General features: G+C 36.8%; 1 protein-coding gene and 1 pseudogene across 4 annotated transcripts in view; both read right to left on the bottom strand.

Annotated features, from left to right (window-relative positions):
• The window catches only part of LRFN5 (leucine rich repeat and fibronectin type III domain containing 5), a 231,304-nt gene that overhangs the window by 152,736 nt on the left and 57,786 nt on the right, over positions 1-20,782 (bottom strand). The gene's annotated exons all lie outside the window — the stretch shown is intronic.
• LOC117797247 lies at positions 11,332-11,676 on the bottom strand (annotated as a pseudogene).

The following is a 20,782-nucleotide window of genomic DNA, read 5'->3' as shown; positions in this document are numbered from 1 at the left end:
AAACTACATGAAGGTCAAAGTCCTCCAAAGGAAAAAACCTACACTATCAGGGTGTGATACAAAAACAAAAACAAAAACAAAACAGACATAATGATACTGATAAAACACTTTGACATCTATTGTACCACCTGGCAGTACCATCTTAGAGAAGGAAGTGTGCTCATTTCCTAGGGCTTTTACAATGAAATGATCAACAAATCTGGGGCATTTTACTCTGGGAAATGTGCACAGTATTCTAGACAAGTATTTATATATAGTCATTCTCCTAAAGGAATGGATGACAAGGAGCAAAAACTGAAGCCCTTTTAAGAAAGCAAACACTTTAGCTGAGAAAGAACACTGTCTTACTGTCATCACTCTGAAGGCCATTTTGTTTAATGGGGAAAAAAAAATGTACTCAAAGATAACTGAGAAAATTGGTCCAATAGACTGTAATTAATGCCGCTTTTTAAAAGCAGAAAATGTTTTTATTTCATGAACCTTGAGAATAATTTGATTTTTCAAGGAAAAAAAAAAGGATGGGGTGCCTGGGTGGCTCAGTCATTAAGTGTCTGCCTTCGGCTCGGGGCATGAAACCCACGTCCTGGGATCAAGCCCTGCATCAGGCTCCTCCCCTGGGAGCCTGCTTCTTTCCTCTTCCACTCCCCCTGCTTGTGTTCCCTTTGTTGCCGGCTGTCTCTCTCTCTCTCTCCCTCCCTGTCAAATAAATAAATAAAATCTAAAAAAAAAAAAGGAAAAATCCAATGCTAGTTTGTAGAAAAGTTTCTTCTGAGGAGCCATTTTTGAAGCAACATTCATTAAATTAAATTTCTTATCATAAGATAATCACATGGTGCGTAAGTCAGACTCATCATCAAATATCACTACCCATCATCTACATTAAAAAGATTGGAAGAAATTAATTTAATTAAAATAATCAAATTATTTAACTGCTAATTAAATAACTATATTCCATTTGTGGATAAATGCAGACATCATCATCAGCCTTTGAATGGTTGCGCTGCAGTCTTAAAATATTTCTAATTTTTAAATTTGCATTTTCATTTCTTTTTTTCTTGAAGTCTTACCTGAAGATCTAACAGGATATGCCAATAATTAAGTCAGACACTGGAATTTGACAGTGGTATACGAGCACCATGGGTGGAAGAGCCATCTGGCTTCCTTAGAGTCTATAAAAATAAACTTTGAACTATTTCAGCTTGAAAGAAGGGGGCTGTTTCACCAAGTGCTTTCTATGTCTCAATTGAGAGATAGAAAACTTATACATTTAAATAATACTACATATCCCCTCTTCTCCAGGGAGTACAGTGGGAATTAATGTGATTAGGCTTAAAAAACACACTGAGCCCTTAGACAGAAGCGGGCCTTTTTATAATCAAAATTTCAGTTAACTATTGTGCCAGTGTGTCCACACTGACTTAATTTAGAAGTGTAGGCTGTCTACAAGATGTTGGATTTAGTGTTTAATCATTCTCCTGCCAGTCCCCAAACCAAATCTCTCCACATCCTTAGAAGCCACTTTGCCACCTTCACTTCTGGGGCCTCCAATATCTCCTCTGATTTTCTGCATTCTTCTGAGCTACACCTGCAACTCTTACCTGGTAACTCTCATTTGAATCAACTTAGTTTCTTTTGGTGACATTTCAAATCAATAGAGTTCTTTTACTACCAAATTTTTATCACCTTCCTTCTCCACTTTTTTGCTTTAGCAGAAACTTGGCATTCCCTACACCTCAACAGCCATCTTGCCCAAGTGCTCATTATGCAAAGGCCATATCGTCTCTTCTTGCTCCTGATTATGTGTGAAAATGTAGTGAGGGCATGATTCTTGCTAGCCAGGTCACTTCTCCTTTAAAATACCTGCAGTAGAGCAAAAAGAACAGGCTCTGCATCACCTCGAGGAAGGAACTTAACTTCTCTGAGCTGTGATGTCTTCATTTACAAAGCAGACAAAACCTCAATTTTTTCTAGGCGTCACTGACTTCTGTTTACAGATGGAGTCATGTTAATAATCATTACCAAGATTTCATTTAAATTCTCCTTCATCTGCTCCCATAACATCTTTACCCATCTACCAAAATCAGTATAGAATCTTCCTAAGTCTTACATCTATTCCTGACAAGACTGCTCTCCCTGACATTGCCCCTGCTCTGCTTGGTTTTGTTTCAATGAACTTCTTGGCCAGGGATCACCTGCTTTAAGGTGGGAAGCTCGTTAAAATGCAGTTCCTGAATCCACAGATCAGCTTAGAGCTTGAGGTTCTGTTTTTCTAAAATGCTCCCATATGATGGTGATACTGCTGGTCCAGGGGCTAAATCTGAGAGGTCACAGACTTTCAGATTAGTGTGCTAAACTCAGCTTTTCCTGCTGGTGTCTATGATGCTATTACCATCACCCTGAACCTTCTCAATAATGAATGGCCTGTGTCAAAAGAGTTGAAGGAGTTTATCTCTCCATCACATTACTCATTTTCCTAAGTATTACACCAGTTATTGCCGCAGCCTTTCTTCCTGCCAGTAGGACACACGTGGTAACATACAGCTAAACTGGGGGAAAGGTTCCATCTACCACATCAGAAACTCCCATTTGATAACTAATGGTTTTTGATGAACCTACTTTGGCCTGGCAGTAGTAGGAAATAGCTTAAATATATTAGGCCTCCCATATTATAATTATTACTTTCAAGACTTGTTATGTGAATAAAAAAATACGTACATCATATGGTTCACAATGTGTGTTCAAAAATGTTATCTATTCTTAATGTCCATCAATACTTAATAAGCANCCTGGGGGAAAGGTTCCATCTACCACATCAGAAACTCCCATTTGATAACTAATGGTTTTTGATGAACCTACTCTGGCCTGGCATCTTCTTTGTTTTAGGAGACATTCTTTCCCAAGAAAATCCTTAATCCTCCTTATAAATTAACCTCCAATGTGTTTTGCCCAATGAGTTCACTATATATTACTGGCCTGAACTTCAGTAGTAGGAAATAGCTTAAATATATTAGGCCTCCCATATTATAATTATTACTTTCAAGACTTGTTACGTGAATAAAAAAATACATACATCATATGGTTCACAATGTGTGTTCAAAAATGTTATCTATTCTTAATGTCCATCAATACTTAATAAGCACTTGAACTGATTAGCACTCAATAAACATTTCCCTTAGCAGTCATAGTTCTAGAGTAACAGCTAGCTGATTAGCAAATCCTAAATTTAAAAATGTGTTTTTAAACATGTACCCAGCAAATAGACACAGAATACCAAATATCTATTAGGGATATACCAGGGAATAAACCAGATAAAAATCACTTCCCTCATGGAGAGAACATTCTAGAGAGGGAATTAGAATCAAAAAGTTATTTTAGTTTTTTGTTTGCACTAGCTATGAGCAAAGTTCCCATCTACAGTAAGCCTTTGGTATGTAAGCTCCTATTGTCAAATGTGCTGCCATCATCTTCACCAGTACAAAGAACAAAAGAGGTCAATCATCTTATATCCTAATTCCAAATCTTTTCTAAGAGATTTGTGTTTTTGGACAAGTAATTTACCTTCTTGATTACGAGCTTCCTCATCTATAAATTATAACCATTTGACTGCATTCTCTAAATTTCTCCCCAACCATATAGAAATATTATATTAGTATACACTTTACAGAAGTTCAAAACTGGGATACATTTTCTCCCTCCTTGACAAGTTCAAGAACTGGCTTGTATGTTTTTTCCATCTCATATTTGCAGACATCTGTACTAACTTTAATAATCACATTGTGGAGCTCATACCACAATCATTTTAAAGAAACTTCTCTCCCTCAAGCCATTCATGATAATATTCACTCCATATCAGTCATCTATGCCTGTGTAACCATGTTTTATAATTTATCATCTTATACCATATTCTAATCCCAAGGTTTCAAATATCTTTTCACCCCCAGATCTCACAAAGTAACACATTTCCCTCTTTATATTCATCAGAACTTAGATGAAAGTGCCTTCTAACTCACTCAACTCATTGGTTCATTTCTAGCTACTTTTATTTCCCCTGAAACGTATGGTCAGCCATTCCCATGCAATCCTTACTCCTCCCCACAATTACGTTCTGTCATAATATCAACAGTAGTCACAAGTCCCTGTATACACTCAGCTACTTCTCCAGAGCCACCCCTGGGCTGCAGAACATAGGTGGAAAAACATCAACAAAATTTCTTCCAAATATGTATGTGTCTCATACCAAGTACACTCTTAATGTTGCTTTAAAAGTGCTTTAGTCCTGTCTTGCTGACTATCTTTTTCTTGATCTATAAATCCTCACCTTTTCTTCATTGTTGACAGATATTCTCTCCTCTTATTCTCCTAATGTGAACAGCCCCCACTTCAGTTTGATTTTTTATCGTTTAAACAGACAAAAACGGGTCTCTTTCTCTTTCAGTGGTTACTCTCAACTTTAATGTTCCCACTTTATTTCTTTCATTGCTCTTTGTAATATTCCTCCTTCCAATCTTACTATTGACCATATCTCCACATAAAGTGCACGTCAGGGTGCCTGGGTGGCTCAGTTGGTTACGTGTCCAACTCTTGATCTCAGCTCTGGTCTGGATCTCACGGTTGTGAGTTCAAGCCTTCAAGCCCAGTGTTGGGCTCCACGTGGGGCTTCAAGCTCATTTTTAAATAAACAAAATGCAGATAATTTTCTGATTTGTATCTGGCATTGACTCAATAATCCTGTTCTCTGTAAGGCTCTCATCCATACAATATTAATGTCACATAAACATGTAAGGACATGCACTCGTGAAGTATGTGGATTTTTACACTATGACCAAAGTCAGTTGGAAATAAAACAGCCCAACTGTACCCTAGAAGTTCCTAATCTCAGAAGTTCTATTGACTCTTTTAAAGATGAACCAAGTTCTGAGGTGCTTACGTGGTTCAGTCAGTTAAGCCTCGGACTCTTGGCTTTGGCTCAGGTCACGATCTCAGGGTTGTGGGATCGAGCCCCTCATAGGGCTCTGTGCTCAGTGCAAAGTCTGCTGGAGAGTCTCTCCCCCTCTCTCTCTCAAATAAATAAAATCTTTAGAAAATAACAATAATAAGATGAAACAAGTTCTTCCTGAAATAACCTTACCTTTGTAAACTGCAGAAACTCTTCCCCAAACTCCTCCTTCATATTATTTTGACATGTTGCTCTATCTCTCACTGGAGTTTATACCATTTTCACGTGTATTTCTTAAAGTGGTAACCTAGTCTTGCGCTGGGGGGGGTAGTTACCAAGGAAACTAAGGAACAGGCATGAGCAGATCAGTTTTGAGTGAGATCCTTGCTCTGCTTGTATCACGTAGTAGAACTTCCACTCCTTACTGCGCAGGTGCAGGCGCAATCCCCATACCAGAGGCGTTTCATCACCTAGAAGCTTATTTGAAAATCAGAATTGTGGGCCCTACCCCCGAGACTTACTAGGTCAGGATTTTCATGTTAACAAAATCTCCTTGGTGATTCCTGTGTACGTGAATGTTTGAGATGCACTGATCTACTTCTTCTCACTATTCTGGTGGGTGGTAAAAATGCAAAAAACAACCCTGAAAGTCTGTCATCTACTTTTTCCCGTTCTGTCTTTCTCAAACTGTCTTCAACTTATACTGTAATAAATTCATTGGGCTTATACAGTTTCATTTCTACAAACCAACTTTCCCATTTTTGATGCAATAGATGCTTCTGATCAGTACAACATGCTCAACTCCTCAAACAGTTACAACCAGCAAACTTTCTTACCACCCACTCACCAAATGACCCTATACGATGATTACTGCCAGTCTATTCTGTGTTGCCAATTATCTCCGAATTTATAAATCATAGACAGTAAAATCGGATGACTTAGGAATTGGAGGGGGTTTGGAGATCGTTACTCCAACTTCTCTCACGGTATCTGGCACAAAGTATGCCCTTAATAAATATTTACTGAATACAAGGAAAAAAGATACAAAGAGAAAACTGATTTCGCAGAGAAGAAATAACTATCAAGAGCAGAACAAAGACTAGAATCCAGCCTCTGAAATCCTCCCCAGTTCTCCTTGCTCTGAATTATCCAGTTCAGTCCTTGCTCTCTTCTGTGTCCCTATAGAACTGAGTCTCAACTTTGGCCGCAAAAGAAAACCACCTGAGGAGCTTTAAACATACGGATGCCTGAGTCTCAAGATTCTAAGAGTTCTCATCACAAGGAAAAAAGATGATTTTTCTACCTGTATGACATGATGGAAGTTCACTTACTGTAGTAAGCATTTCACAATATCAAGTCATTATGCTGTCCGCCTTAAACTTGCACAGTGTTATATGTCAATTACATCTCAATAACACTGGAAAAAAGGGGAGGAAATTACAACTATCCTCTCTTGCATAGGATTGTCAATTCCCACCCCCACCCCAGCCTCTGTAATTTCCCAGGAAATCAGTAGCTCAAATATGTCTTAGTTTTAATGATTTTCTAACTAATTTCTCTGGCCTCATTCTTTGCCTTAAGCAGTGATATAGCCTAATTCTCCTACAGTAAAATCCCCATCGTGTTATTTTAACTTCAGAAATATTTTAATAATTCATGTTTTCTATGATAGGAAATAAAATCTTATAAACAAGATTATACAAGATGTAAACAGACCAATATTTCACTTAAAATACAAAGATTGAGGGGCTCCTGGGTGGCTCAGTCATTTAAGCATCTGCCTTTGCCTCAGGTCATGATGCCAGGGTCCTGGGATTGAGTCCTGTATCAGGCTCCTTGTTTAGTGGGGAGCCTGCTTCTCCTTCTCCCTCTGCCTGCTGCTCCCCCTGCTTGTGCTCTCAAATAAATAAATAAAATCTTAAAAAAAATAAACTAAAATAAAACACAAAGATTGAAACACTTTAAAAACTATACTCTGTTTATAATAGTCATGCCTTAAGTAGGAGGACATAGAAAAACAGAAAATAAAGAGGTGGGAAAAGATAACTTTCTCAAAAAAAAAAACAAAAAAACAAAAACCACTAGTGAATCTATATTTACATCAGAAAAATATATTTTAAAACAATATCCCCTAAAATAAAGGAAACTTTAATGTGTCAATACACAAGGAAATATTAAAATTACCAAAATCTCTCCTTTTTATAGCCTCAAAATATTTAAAGAAAAATTACAAAACTCAAGAAATAGACAAATCCATGATTTTAACACATCTCACAGTAATTATAAGATAATCAAAAATAAATAAATAAGAAGACTTGTGCTTCCAATAGGAAGTAGACGTTCTAAAGGTATACTGACTTTTTTTTTTTTAAGATTGTATTTATTTATTTGAAAGAGAGAGACAGCCAGTGAGAGGGAACACAAGCAGGGGGAGTGGGAGAGGAAGAAGCAGGCTCCCAGTGGAGGGGCTCAATCCCAGCCAGGATAACACCCTGAGCCAAAGGCAGATGCTTAATGACTGAGCCACCCAGGTGCCCCAGATTACTGACTTCTTAAAGCAAATCATAGTAACAACATAGTTTGGAGTTTTGGAACGTGTTGATATAATAATTGTACTAAGAGTAGGAAAGAGTATCAGATAGATAATATAATGAATATTAAAGACAGATATCAAAGGTGAATATTGCAAACTCTAGAGCAATCACTAAAATGGGAGAGGTGCACTTGCAGATGGAAAGGCAATAGAGAAGATAAAATGGGATATTTTAAAATATTCAGTTAATATGGAAGAAGAAGGAACAAAGAAGAAATAAACACATGCAACTTCTACCTATAAGAGAGCCTCCATACACGGATCTGAGTGGTGTGGGGGTAATGGAACTAGCCATGATTCAAATGCCACAGATATTCTTGGGGCACCTGGGTGGCACAGCGGTTAAGCATCTGCCTTCGGCTCAGGGTGTGATCCCGGCGTTATGGGATCGAGCCCCACATCAGGCTCCTCTGCTATGAGCCTGCTTCTTCCTCTCCCACTCCCCCTGCTTGTGTTCCCTCTCTCGCTGGCTGTCTCTATCTCTGTCGAATTAATAAATAAAATCTTTAAAAAAATATATACTAGATATTCTTGAATGGATGTTTCTGTTCATTGTATTCTGTTATGGTTAATTTCTGTAGACTTTTTTTTAAGTTTATTTACTTATTTACTTATTTAAGTAATCTCTACTAGATATTCTTGAATGGATGTTTCTGTTCATTGTATTCCGTTATGGTTAATTTCTGTAGACTTTTTTTTAAGTTTATTTACTTATTTACTTATTTAAGTAATCTCTACACTCAACAGGAGGCTCAAACTCACCACCCTAAGATTGAGTTACATGTTCTTCTGACTGAGCCAGCCAAGCAGCCCAATTTCCATAGACTTTAAATGATATTTTATAATTTTCATATAACTTGTTTGGCTGAGGAGTTTTGCCAAGCTCCTTACCTCCTTACTTCATCTTCCTGGAAGTTAATCCACCACCATTATTTTTTTTTAAATTTTTTATTTTATTTATTTATTTTTTAACTAGGCTCCACACTGGGCATAGAGCCCAACACAGGGCCAGAGTTCACAACCATAAGATCAGGACCTGAGCTGAGATTGAGAGTCGGACATTTAATACACTGAGCCACCCAGGTGCCCCTGTTTAATTTTTTTTAGTAATCTCTACACCCAACATGGGCCTTGAACTCATAACCCCAAGACCAAGAGTTGGATGCTCTATCGACTGAGCCAGCCAGGTGTCCCTTCCCTCATTCATTTTTTAAAAGTGCTAATTTCATTTGGTCAGTTGTGGAAAAAAAAATAAAAAGAATTATTTCTTTAGGTCTTCATCTAATAAGATACAATAAAAACAGAATCCTAATAATCTCATATACTTAATTCTCAAAATGCAGATCTTGAATTGAAAGCACAGAGTTTAAGAAAATGATAAAATATATAACATGATGGAATATCCATTACTGATCAAATCAAGTATTATTAATTTGGTTCCTACTTACTAAACAGGCATGGATAAAAACAATAAATCAAAAATGGTTCCTAATATATTTGTGGGCCTACCACTTCTCCTAGAGAAAATACACATATTCACATACCCCAAATTCTACAATTTCAGAGGCTTTGCTGCACTTCTGAAGTCCATTCACAAATCCCAAAGGATTCTTGTATTCAAGGAACATCCAATGAGTATCACGTAAAAATAGAAAGACATGTGGATTGCCAATATGATGAAAGGGCTGAAGGTTATAACTTTTTTCCACGTTGGGTCCATAAGATATATACATAACATGTAAGAAATTTGTTACTTTATTGATTCTGTCTCTTTGTAAAAGAAGTCTGAGCATCCAGACATTAGATGGATTCAATAATTAAAACACGATCTCTATTCCTGAGAAGTATCTGATTAAGAGCTAAGTGCAATTTGCAGTCTACTGCTATTTGACATCTGGCTGAAGTGTGCACAGATACCTACATCAGAAAGAAGTCACTTAAACTGTGATCTGAAGGAAGGATAGAATTTGAGTAACTAGAGATGAGAAGGAAGAGAATCTTACACAGGAGACACAGATGTACCTTAGAGAGAAGTCAAATACAACCTTGACTCTTCAAGGAGGAAGGGAATAAACACAGCTAATATTTGTAGAGTGATTACTATATGCCAAACACATTTCTAAAGCATGTTACATTTGTCAACCTCATTTAATCCTAACAGTATCTAGTAATGTTAAGTATATGTTATCAACCCAGTTTCACAAATTAGGAAGCTGTAGCATCTGGAGAAAGAGTACTTGCCCTCGCTTACCTACTAAAGTTAGAACTTGAAAAGGAATTAAACCTCTGGCTTCCAGAAAGACTAGTATTAAGAAGAGAGGAAATAAGTTTCTGTAGACCTTGCAGCATGGCCAGGTGCTGAATAAACAGATTCCGAATCAAGATTGGACTCTGAGGTATTTTATCTCTCTTGAACATATTGTGAGATATTGGAGCTTTTTGGGCTTGGAAGTGGTGCAATAAGGTGATGCTTTAGAAAGATTTATTTAACAATCTTGTTTGAAGAGAGGTAGATTGTTGAAAGAGGTATTGGAGTGAAAGAAACATGGATTCATTGCCTCAAGAGAGGCGAGGATGAACAAATACAGATGATGAGTTAAAGCATCTGGTATCTGAGATGTAAGAGCAGCAAGCAAGATGTTAGAAGTGGGGGGTAACACTTTAAAGAGGAAAATGCTACTTAGTTGTCCTTGACTTTTAGGATAATTATTAGTTTCCCATTAAGATAATTTTTAGACTTCAGGAAAGAAAGTCCAAATTCTCATCTTAGGCTATTATCGTATTAAGAACTTGATTTCTTTTTAAATTACAAATTTTCTTGATAATAGAAAAATCTTTAAATAACTTTGTGAAATATTCTAGACATATTTTCAAAGTATTCTCATATTAGAAAATGAATTCCCTTTGTAACAAAGGATGACCTTTACAGACTAATAATAAATTAAAAGAAAAATAGATATTAATATTTTTAGTTCAAAATTCTCGTGTTCCATTTTGCTAACATTTTGTCCTTGCAGAGGCAGTTCAAGGTTTTTACAAAATAATAAAATAGAAGCTTTTAAAACTGAAATAGAACATATCAGAAATGATAGTGCAATATAATAGAATTCATCATCATTGAAGGAATACTGGCTAGAAGTTAGAAAATAGAAAATTTAGTCCATTTCTCTAACTACCATGCTTTCTGACATCATGCAAATGTAATCTTCCTGGGTCGTATTTTGCTATCGGCTGAAATAAAAGTGATTCAAATTTCAGGACTATTCCAGTGAGGAATTAGGACTTTATAACTTAACAAAATATAACCAAAGATGAAATTTAAAACAATGAACTTCAGAGGCCCAAAGATCCACTGTGCCAAAATAATGAATGAAATTAATATTGTTACAGATGGCTTGAAACATAAGTTATAGAAATATAATTTATTTTGAGTTTCTCAAAGGGATACTTCCCCTAATTAACATTTTTTATTCAATTTATATGTATTTTTGAGTAAGTAATGCATCTATGTTATTCATAAATCAAAAACATACACAAAATTATACAGTAAAAAGTTTCCTATTAATCCCTGTGTTCATACATCCAGGTCCCACATGACGCCTCCAATAATACCCATTCTCCCAGAGGTTTATATATATATATGAGTACAGAAATACGTATTTTTATTGAACTGTATTTTAGCTTTATGCTATTTATTTCACATAGCATAGAGCAAGTTCTTCCTCTTCTTTTTTTTTTATTTTTTATTTTTTCCTGTGAAAGAAGCTCTGGCTAGTTTTATTAAAGAAAAATTTTTCATGATTTACTTTTCACCAGTCTGTTCTGACATGGCTTCTAATGATATCATTATCACCTGGATCAATGACAGGCAGTGTACATTCTCTGTAGTATTCCCCACATGCTGCGCCCAATTCAATATTATTGCCACTGTAGTGACACCAGCTTTGGCCAACATGGTGTAGTATTCCCTGTCAGATTTCCACAAGACTGGGCAATTGTTGATGAGGATGACCAGTTTCCCTTTGCCATGTCTGATCATTTGCAGAGTCTGCTTGTACCCCGGCATGTACTTTCCACTTTTCATATCAAGTTGGAGCCTAGAGTTGATCGATTCCAGTGACTTTTTCATCTTCTTTGAAGCCACCATCTTCTTGCCTTAGGTACGGGATGTCCCCAACCAAAGCGCCACCAAAATGGCCAGGAGAGAGAAAGGAAAGAGCTTCCACAATGCCTTGATTCTCTGCCAGTATAGCTTGTCTTTCATATCTCTGTATAGAAAATTTCCTTATTCGTTTTGTTTTTGTTTAATTATTAGAGTTTGAGAGCTTTCCATTGTATGGACATACCTTAATCATTTAACCATCAAACACTATGAAGGTTTAAGTTGTTCCCGCTATTATAATAATACTACAGTATAATTTTTTAATGTTTTTTCGTGTGTGTGTGTGTGTGTCTCTGTGTGTGTGTGTGTGTGTGTGTGTGTTTTAAGTAAACTCTACCCCCACGTAGGGCTCAAATTCATGACTTGATCAAGAGTTGCACACTCTTTGGGGCACCCGGGTGGCTCAGTCGTTAAGCATCTGCCTTCGTCCCCGGGCATGATCCCAGGATCCTGGGATCAAGCCCAGTGTCGGGCTCCTCTGCTGGGAGACTGCTTCTTCCTCTCCCACTCCCCCTGCTTGTGTTCCCCTCTCTTGCTGGCTGTCTCTCTCTTTCTCTCTCTGTCAAATGAATAAATAAAATCTTATTAAAAAAAAAAAAAAAGAGTTGCATACTCTACCAAATGAACCAGCCAGGCACCCAACAGTATAAAGTTTTATACAAATTTTATTTCATGAATATGTAACCATACAATTAGTAATAAATTCTTGGGAAAAGAAATGCCTGGGTTAAAAGGTACATAGAGTTTTAATATTTACAGATCTTGTAAAATTGTCCAACATGTGAGATGTACCGTTTCTACTCTCACAAGCAGCACGTGTTATTTTGTTACTAGCAATTACACCAGTAGTGTGGGTTTAAGAAGCTTACAGATGTTAACCAATTCAAGAGATTAACTTGAATTAATTAGGATTAGGACATCATTCCCTATGTGTAAGAACCATTTTGTCATTTTATTAAATGTCTGCCCTTTGGTGTTCAGGTTTCATTTTTGTCTTATTCTTGATTTCTAGATAGCACATTTCTATGCTATAAATTGCAAATAGTTTTCCCTGTCTTTGTATTTGATTTTTGTATCTTTGCAATACAGATTTTATTCTAATGTAACTGATTTTTGTAATGTACTGTTTTTCCTGCCATGGTTTCTAGATTAGGAGTTATGGCTATGAAGTGCCGCTCTATTGTAAGATTATACATTTTCTCAGGTTTTCTTCTTATGTTATTAAGAGTTCATATTTTACATATAAATGTTTTATCTACTCATCTTAGAATATGGTTTTTTTGTCTTGTTTTTAGCTCACAACACTACTTACAAAGTAGTCATTTGTCTCAGTAAACAAAATTACGTATCTCTACTACATAGCTGCCAAGATTATTCATCTTGATTTCCACTTTTTTCTTCTCTTTTACAGGGCACAAGTGCTTGAAAAAAATCAGCAATTACCAACATATACATGCATATATACATATATATTTATATATAAATTGAATGTTTAGAAGAATAGAANTCCACTTTTTTCTTCTCTTTTACAGGGCACAAGTGCTTGAAAAAAATAAGCAATTACCAACATATACATGCATATATACATATATATTTATATATAAATTGAATGTTTAGAAGAATAGAAGCCAGAGTTAAAGTCAACAGATAAAGTCAGTGGTAATGAAAAAGATAAGTGCACAATATCTTTGGCTTGGTTATTCTTCAGGAAATCAGATTTTCATATAAACTCTGCTTGGTATCTGGTATAAAGACGCCAATTATAAAAAAAAAAACATTATTTCAAACCTAAGAGACACTAATTCTAGTAAATAAATATAGTTATATGAAAAAAAAATCATTCTTGGGCACCTAGGTGGTGCAATCAGTTAAGTGTCCAACTCTTGGTTTCAGCTCAGGTTGCAATCTCAGGGTCATGAGATGGAGCCTCGTGTCAGGCTCCTCACTCAGTGCAGAGTCTGCTTGAGATTCTCTCTCCCTCTCCCTCTGCCCCTCCTGCTCATGCTCTCTCCCCCACCCTAAAAAAATTATTAAATGTTTAAAAAAAATCATTCTCTTACAAGTTATTTGAAAAGCTGTCTTGGGCTTGGGGACAGTATTCTGCATAGAAAAATTCTGAAGCTTTTTGGGGTAGTGGTAAAAACCAAATGGGCATATGCAAATTAATAACTGACATTTTTAACATTACCTTCTAAGAATTTCTAGTTGTTATTAAGTTAGGCAGTAATGGGAGATAGGAAAGAAAAAGAAAACACACATACATTTAATGGCCCAAGGTCACAGATTAGAACTCCGGATGAAAATTGAGTGTTGAAAGCAAATTTCAAGATCTTGAAGTTGAATAGGTAATATAGTCTCTTTCTTAAGCCTCCCCTACAAAATTTTCAATCTAAATTACAAAAAAAAATTAAAAAGAATCTATTTTTGTAATATTTTGACATATAATAAAAATGAAGAACTAAATGAAAATAGTTTTAATCACAGCATCTGATGTAAACTACTGAAATACTGTTACTAATGGTGACTTATACAGCAATCATTATATCCAAGCACCATTCAAAGCCCCTCTCATATTAACTCATTTACACCTCAAGTAACCAAATGGGCTAGGTACAAGTATTACCTCCGTTTTATAAGGAAGGAAGCTAGAGCAAAAGGATGAAATAACTTGCCCAAGGTTCTACAGCCAGCAATGATCCAGCTGTGCAGAAACCAAATGGAAAATGACAGCTTCACCACCAGATCTGGCATGCAGGGATCTAGGATAGCTGCGGAAACTAGCTATAGAGCCTTAATGAGCACAGCCAAGATGTCTACCGCACGCTACAGAAAGGAACTTGTATGTTCAGGAAGTCATGCTCAGTAGTTTTCAGTGTAAGTCAGAATTGGAAAGAACAGGATCCAGTCCCAATTAAAAAAGACCCAGACAAAGCAAAACAGGCTACCAGTGGTCCAAAGCTAGAGGATGACTAGGAGATGTTGACTAACCAAAGACTTTTATAGATAGAGATCTAGCTCTTCAAGCTGGGCCCACATAAGGGAAAAAAGAATGCTCAAATTTGTAAATGAGGTAGGGGTCCATGAGCTCTAAGAAAGAACCAGCACTCCATATATTCGGAAAGAAACAGGGGCAGGGGCATCCAGCAGCCACTTCTGAGCTCTAGAATTACACACATCACTGTCCAGTGTGGTGGTCACTAGACACATGGGGCTATTTAAATTTAAACAGAATAGAAAATTCAGTTCCTCCATCACACTAGCCACATTTCAAGAGTTAAATAGTACAAATGGCTACAACTATCATATTAAACAGCATTGCTACAGGATAACAACTTTACCAGCTATCCCCCTTGCTAAATAAATTATATCAAATTTTAGAATGAACTGACAGCATGTATAAACAGCCATAAAATTTAGGAATGTAGAGTCAGAAGAAAACAAAGCAAGGAGTGACGGCCTATATTGCATATTGAAGCCATCATTCTTGTCTAAACTAACACTCTACCATGTTTTGTTTCCCTCGATCCTTACTACTCACAAACTCCAGGAGTAATGGCTGATGAACCCTTCCAAAGAAACTCCTACCCCATGGAAAGGTATTAACAGGAGCTAGAATTTTTCCTGGCTTTTTTGTTTCCCTCAGTGGAGCAACTGCTAAGCCACAAAACTGAAACTTTAAGAGAATGAAATTCAACTATAAAAATAAAACTTTCATCAGTTGAAAATTAATTCCCTTAGACTGCATTTTTCCCTCACAAACAAGCATGCTCCCTACTTAAAAAGAGTCTTGAGAAACTACAGGGGGATAAAATTCAATATCTATTGCATGATCATTTTTCCATTCAGCAGTAGTGAGAATAATTTGAAATATTCATTAAGAAAACTAACTACTAAAATAGATCATCTTTGTTGATTAGTGTGGCCCAGCACAGGATACTTTAAATATCTCTCCACACATCAGTTTCCATTCCTGAAAAATGGGGATAAGACTAATATCTTCCTCTACACTGAGGATTTTGAGATTTTTAAAAATGTAAAACTCTTCTAAATGAACATCAATGTCTTGTAACCACAATTACTACTCAGGGCTTCGACAAATGAGAAAGAGAAGCAGCACAGATTAAATATGTCCCTGGTCAATTTTCTCTCGAAGGCATCCAGAAACATCCAGATAAAATAATAAAAAACTCTCGGGGTGCCTGGGTGGCACAGCGGTTAAGCATCTGCCTTCGGCTCAGGGCGTGATCCCGGCGTTATGGGATCAAGCCCCACATCAGGCTCCTCCGCTGTGAGCCTGCTTCTTCCTCTCCCACTCCCCCTGCTTGTGTTCCCTCTCTCGCTGGGTGTCTCTCTCTCTCTGTCGCATAAATAAATAAAATCTTTATAAAGTAATAATAAAAACTCTGGAATATGAACCTTCTGTGACTTCTTACCACCTTTCAATCACTGTTAGTAATATGGGTTTTCCTTATGCGANAAAAAAATAATAATAAAAACTTTGGAATATGAACCTTCTGTGACTTCTTACCACCTTTCAATCACTGTTAGTAATATGGGTTTTCCTTATGCGAGCAAAACAGCAAGCTGATTAAATTTGGAGANCAAAACAGCAAGCTGATTAAATTTGGAGAAATAGTATCTGAAAAAAATCTTCCTGATTACAAGAAAATATCCATGAACTAACATACAACCCGACATATTTAATACTGACACAAAATATGCCTTGATAATGAAGTTGGTAACTTCAATTTTAGGAAATATTCAGTCACAATGGAATATGAGAGAAGGAAAAATAAATTTAACATAGTATTATAACTGGATTTACATTTCTAACTAGAAACGGGCATATATATCATAAAAGAAATGTATTTTGGAATTAAAGTGAATAGTAGGTATTCGTTCTAGACTTAAAACTCCAGTGGGAGTTTTTTTAAAAACTGATGTTCTCGTGTATGAAGGAAGCTTCAGCGTCATCTCATTCTTGGTTTCTAAAAATAGAAATCGCAAGTTTACGCTAAAAAATCTCAGAGCTAAAAGAAGTAAGAAACTAAGCAGGATCATACGATAGTTTAGTTGCCCATGGATGGAAAATCCTAAATACATCTTCCTTGCGTCATGCTTTTCCTGTAGTCTGATGTTTATCATCTCTTACCCATGTAAAATGTGTTTCACTGACTGATAATTAACACTGCCAAACCAAGAAATGAGGAAGTGGTGGGAGAAAATGCCCAGGTGGGTTTCCTGCACTGGATGGAGGAGAGATCAGAGACTTCTATGCCCCACCCAACTACATGGTTTTCCTGACGGTACCTCTTACCCTTCCTTGGTTAGCCCCTAATAGATATTCCTAATGCAATTGGCTGTTCGACTTCCCTTGGTTTTCTTTAGCTTGCTACGCACAAACACCCCTATGAGAGAACATTTCAGTAGCAGCCGTAGCGTATCATTGTTGTATACCACGCACCTTCCTGCATAAAACAATACTGGAAACAGACAGCCTGACGATTCTGAGACCAGCCATTCTCGAAAAAGTCAGAAAAGGAAGTCAAATTTAAGAATGTGCATTTTCAAGCCTTCTAGTCGTGGCTTATAATATATCTATATTACATATATAGTATAATAATATTGATATAGTAAGCAAAATGTATATTTTGAGGAAAATAAGTATGATTTTGTAAGCCAAAGAAAGCAAAATGGCCTCCTGACAAATTATCGTGTGCTGACCAGCCAGCTGAAATAAAATCATTGGTGCCCAGACATTCAGCAGTTACCCTGCAGATAGAATTACTGTCATCACACCCAACTTGTCTTCTCATGTATTGATTTGTGTGGACCATATCTCAATTCAATCAATACCAACACGTTAGGAGAAAGTCTTTTAAAAATTCTTCCTGATTGGATTCTGTCTCAAGGTAGAAAAACAGTTCTTCTGTGATTGAATGTACACTGCATAATTATTCCTAAGTGGGTATTTTTTTTTTTAGTGTCATTGGATTAAAGAGAAATTCTAGAATGTTTGAGTGGTAAGACACCCCAAGTAAATTAAGAACTTATTTACTTAGCTCTCAAGCTAGTGAAAGTCAAACTCATTAATCTTAGAAGTAAATACCACCAAGAAAAATTGCCACTAGGAAAAAGATACAAAATGTTGGCACAAACAACTGAAAATTGCTTTAAGCAATGTTCTGGTATGCTGTTACCTTTTACAGTTAGAGAAATAGCATATATTTTGCATTTTTAAATATAGTTTATTAGCTATTTTTTATACCATTCTAAAATTAAGCTAAAGGTATAATATAATGTATAAACTTGTCGAATTGCTATGTTGAATACCTGAAACTAATGCAACATTGTGTGTCAACAATACTTCAATAAAAACAAATAAATAAATAAAAGCTAAAGGCATAACAGCACTCATATAAAATTTAGCAACCGCCTGTGGGAGAGAATCTTACTGTAATTTTAATTCCCCATGTCTCCCCTATAAACGATTTGCAAACACTTGTAAGAAGAGCTTAATTCTGTAGTTATGTTTCTGGGAATGATGGAAGGTGAGATGAATGAGGATATTTTCCCAGTGTTTATAACACTCAGGACTACTATGTGAGAAAAAAGGAGAGGGAAGAGGAAGCGGAAAACATTTGATCATGATTGCTACTGTGAACACATTAACAATTCCAATCCAAACTAAACCTATTTTTGGTGCTTAATGTGTATTGATCAAGTTGTATTCCTCCCATGAGATATTTTATTCATTTCCAAAGAAAAATGTATTTGATTTTTATGTAAGTTCATCTTAATATTTAAATATAATCCCTGTATAAACTAGACTCGACAGGTATTATTTACCTTTCCCCCTAACCTGAAACTAGTAACTCTTCCCACATTCTTGAACTCCAAGTACATGGCTCCGTGTCCTGCTTTGTATACATGCAGACCAGCTGACAGAGCACATAAGAACAAATTCTCTGCTAGATTCTGACTAGACTACCAATACACAGCTAGGATGGGCAGCTAGGTTATGCTAGAAAATGAAGAATGGAATGATTCTATGAGCAGTTGCTTTACAGATGAGTAATGTTTTCCAAAAGGAAAATTAGACTCCCTTCAATTGATCCTTTCTTATTCTTATTTTTTCTGATAGCTAGATCTTTCTAGGTACTCTTCCCTCTCTATCCCTACACAAAGTGTTCAAAGTAGATTAGTAACTGGGAGGCTTTCCCCTATCAATACCAATGCAAACAATTTACCTCCTAATAGTTCTTTCTGTCCTATGTGGCTCTGCACTAATATCTCCCAACCCTCTTTGCCTTGGAGAGCTGTGGCCTTCTGGTTAGACTTTCTGTCAGCCTCTGACCTAGTCACATCAAGGGATGAGAGTGAGTCCCATATAAGAAGGAAGAAGTGTAAACACCTACCAGAACACTGGACATTCTTCCTACCATTATTCAAACTACTAACGAAATCCTGGTTTTTCTGACTATACTCCTTAGTCTAACAAACTCTACATATTTTTTTTTTAATAGAAAGACCTCATAATTTTGGCAAAATAGTTAACGTCCATTAACCTCAGCTCTCTCATTTGTTGGAAGAGAATGATAAGGTAACTTCCCTCTCACACTTCTATGAAGATAAAATTAGGTTAAACTGTACGTAACCAATTTCCACAGTTGTTGTAGATCATACATAGTCAATAAATGCTACCTCTTTACGGTAGTAAGAGAAGGAAGAATAGGAGCAATAGTAGTAGACTTGTGATTCACATGGCATCCCTAATGTTCTTATCAAGGCAGGCCTCCTCACATGGAACTACTACAATGCCTAAATGCAAAGTAAAGGAGAATGCTGGCAATATAAGTTACCAGGGGATTGTATTGTGGCAACTTGGTTAAGCTCAGAACTATATTTCCCTAAATTCCCTTCTTTGAATTGCCCAGGTTAGAGTTCAACAAAAGTTGAATTTTCACAAGATTTATTTTTTTTTAAGACTTACTTATTCATTTTAGACAGAGAGGGAAAGAGCATGCAAGTGCTGTGAGGGGCAGAGGAAGAGAATCCTCAAGCAGACTTCGTGCTGAGCCCAGTGCAGGGCTCCACCCCAGGACCCATAAGATAATGACCTGAGCAGAAACCAAGAGCCGGTTGCTCAACTGACTAAACCCCCCAGGTGCCCCGAATTTCCACAAGATTTAGAAAGCAGAAGTGAAGCAACTGTCATAACTTTCTAACAGTGTTTTTGCAAACACCTGTGGTGACAAACAGATACAGAGATGCCCTGTGGATTCCATGCAGTTTCCACTCCTCTGCTCCATGTACAGCTCTTTTTCCTAATTGACCTCATGACCAAACACAGATCCAGGCCCACAACAGATGCTTATCTGTGAACTCATAGGGGGAGCTACACAGAGTTCTCCCTATGAACTCACTTTTTTGGTCACACTTGGGCAGCTCAATGTGGTTGGCTTCTTAGATTTGTTGGTTAGTGACTTCTCCAACGTTCTTTCCAGTATTTTTACTCCCCGACTCCTCCACAATTGCGTAAGGTAAGGTCTCATTCCTGTAGCTCCATTATCCCATAAGACTCATAGTATTAAGTGTGAATGTGGGCCAGAATACCTCACTGCTAAAATTACTTCTCCCTACATGTCTATGGTTGCTATAGTGGTCATTATACGGTATTTCGCATAGAAGATAGTTAAAATATTTCACATTATCTGGCACAAAAATTATGCTAGTATTAGAAATATGAAGCATGGGGGCACCTGGGTGGCTCAGTCGGTTAAGGGTCTGTCTTTGGCTCAGGTCATGACTCCAGGGTCCTGAATTGAGGCCCGCATCTGGCTCCCTGCTCAGTAGGGAGCCTGCTTCTCGCTCTGCCTGCCACTCTGCCTACTTGTGATCCCAGTCTCTCTCTCTGTCAAATAAATAAATAAAATCTTAAAAAAGAGTAAGAAAAGAAGTATAAAGCATGTGATAAAAGCTTAAGAATGATGTGTTAAGGGACACCTGGCTGGCTCAGTCAGAAGAGTATGTTACTCTTCATCTCAGGATTGTGAGTTCGACCTTCAAGATGGGTGTAGAGATTACTTAA

Source organism: Ailuropoda melanoleuca, chromosome 20 (assembly GCF_002007445.2).
Source record: "Ailuropoda melanoleuca isolate Jingjing chromosome 20, ASM200744v2, whole genome shotgun sequence".
NCBI lineage: Eukaryota > Metazoa > Chordata > Mammalia > Carnivora > Ursidae > Ailuropoda > Ailuropoda melanoleuca.
This window is presented reverse-complemented; position numbering and strand designations above follow the sequence as displayed.